The following is a 2635-nucleotide window of genomic DNA, read 5'->3' on the forward strand; positions in this document are numbered from 1 at the left end:
ATACGATGAGGAAGTAGTCAAGATTCATGCTTTCCCATATGAACATCCAGTGGCCCAAACGCTGTTCATTGAAAAGATTCTCTCTTCCTCAACCGTTGTCCTGCAGTGCAGTATTTTCTTTGTCACAATGTCACTTTACTGTTTTATTTAAGGGTGTTTTCTACTTTCTAAGCTTGTATGTGCCTTGATTTTGAGTGACCTTGGATTTAAATCCACCCTCTCCGTAGGCTGCTAGGTGAGCTCAGTACAGGGACCATCGCTGGATTTAACTGTTGTCACTAGACTGTGAGGGAGAGAGTCTCCTGGGAGTGTTTCAATTAGGCATCAAAATAAAAAGCAACTTCCAGTTTCTGGATGGATGAAGACTTCCTCCAGTGCTTACCTCGTGTCCCCAACGCTTAACCTCATGTCCCCTAGCTTATGCAGATGGCAGACCGGAGGGAGTCAGGCCCAGCCAACGTGGCCATCGTCCTCCGTGTTCACAAACCTCCCACGGGCTGGATTGGTTTATTTTCAAATTTTAATCTATTTATTTGCTTGTTTTGGTCACAGTTTCACTGCTACTTTCTTTCTCCTTTGGCCATTCAAAACAATGTCCGCTCTCCCAGGAGGGATGGGCTACGTTCGGGGACACAGAAGTGGAGGCAGAAAAGATGGGTTCCTGCCTGACTCCCCAGTGAGGATGTGAGGAGGCCACCCAGGGGGGCCGTACGGCTGAGGACAAATGCAGCGAACTTTCAGGAGGTTGAAGGCACAGCAGACATCGAACTTGACTCCAATGCTTAAAAGGTCGTTTGCTCCTGGCTTACCACGTGCTCAAATCCATCAGAAGAGAATCGCCCCTCAGAGGCAGGTGTCTGGCACAGCGGTTCAGGTGTCTGCATCCCGTATCAAAGTGCCTGGGTTTGATTCCTGATTCTGCTTCCAATTCCAGCTTCCTACTAATGTACACCCTGGGGGGCTGCAGGTGATGGCTCAAGTATTCAGGCCACTGCCACCCCTGTGGGAGACTGGGATGCGACTGCTGGTTCCTGGCATCTACCTATCTTATCGCTGGCTATTAGGGGTCTTTGGAAAGTGAACCAACAAAGGAAGATTCCTTTCTCTCTCTCTCTCTCTCTCTCTCTCTCTCTCTCTCTCTCTCTCTCTCTCTCCCTCCGTGTGTGTGTATGTGTGCCTTTCAAATAAAATGAAAATAAACATTTTTTAAATAGTCCAACAGAATATTTAAAAGGGTCAAATTAAATGTCAAAACTTCAGAGGGAGGGGGCAGGCACTGTGGTGTAGTGGGCTAAGCCTCCACCTGTATTCCATACGTGCCTGATAGTGTCCCAGCTGCTCCACTTCTGCTCCAGCCCTCTGCTATGGCCTGGGAAAGCAGTAGAAGATGGCCCAAGTGCTTGGGCCCCTGCACCCACGTTGGAGACCCAGAAGAAGCTCCTGGCTCCTAGCTTCAGATCAGCCTAGCTCTGGGCATTTCTGCCATTTGGGGAGTGAACCAGCAGATGGAAGACCTTTCTCTCTGTCTCTCCTTCTCACTGTCTGTACTTCTCTCTTTCAAATAAATAAATAAAATCTTTAAAAAAAAAAAAACTTTGGAGGGAAATTATGCCAAATTGAACAATTCTTACCAGGCTAAGTCAAGGTGGGTAATTTCTGGAAGTCCAGGAGTCATTAGCAAACTTCCTGGGCTCCAAAAGACACAGATGAAGTTGAAATCTTTGACAAGGCGGGGCCAGGAGGGTGTGCAGAAACCAGAAGAGTTTCTATACGTTCCCCTGGAGCCTCGTACACATGTCGAGATCCAGGCAGAAACTAACACGTTGTTCAGACGCTGCCCGTGCAGGTGCGTTCCAAAGGCCGGCTGCAAGCTTTCGCGTCACAGCTGTGGCTGCAGTCTGGGTTGAAAGTCGTGGAACTAGACTTGCCCTTCCTCTCTGAGTCAGTGTAGCAGGTTCAGAGTGCAGGGAGCAGCCCAGCACAGGAAAGCCGTGCTCTGTTCGGAAGGCCCAGCACTGGGCATGGAGGCAGGTGCAGACAGGAGGTAGGTCCCCTCCCTCCTCCCCAACTCCCCTAAACAGAACGGCCAGCAATGTGGGCAGAAAAAAAGAAAAGAAAAGAAAAAAAGCACTGCTCCCGGAGTAGGTGGCTTGACGAGCAACCATTTAAAGAATTCAGTGGTTCTTGGCTTTGGCTGTACCTGAGTGAGTTTGTAAAGTACTGACACCTGCAGCCTCCTTCTCCTGGGATTGAGATTCAACTGGTGAGGAAGGAAGTCCAAGAATAAGTCATCCCCCAACTCCTTGCAAAGCCAGTTCCCTTTAAGAAATGCTGATTTGCTCAGACCAGAAATGCAAAATAAAAGTAGAAGTAGGCCCTGGTTAGGAGCTTGGGGCCTGACTCCACAGGACCTATGCAGAACAAGACCTCCCCCCTACTCCATGGCCTAGAAGCCAAGGACTGCATTTCATGTACAGGGAAACCAGTGTCGCAACACCAGGGAGCCTGGGGCTGTGGCAGGCAGGCTCCCAGGAGAGGAGCTTTCCCTCCTGTTTGCTCGTGGGATCCTGATACTGGGTCCTCTGGGCTGGGCGGGCACTGGTCCCTCTTCAAGTCCACGCTCCACCTCCTCCTC

This window comes from Lepus europaeus, chromosome 12, assembly GCF_033115175.1.
Source record: "Lepus europaeus isolate LE1 chromosome 12, mLepTim1.pri, whole genome shotgun sequence".
In the NCBI taxonomy this organism is placed as follows: Eukaryota; Metazoa; Chordata; class Mammalia; order Lagomorpha; family Leporidae; genus Lepus; species Lepus europaeus.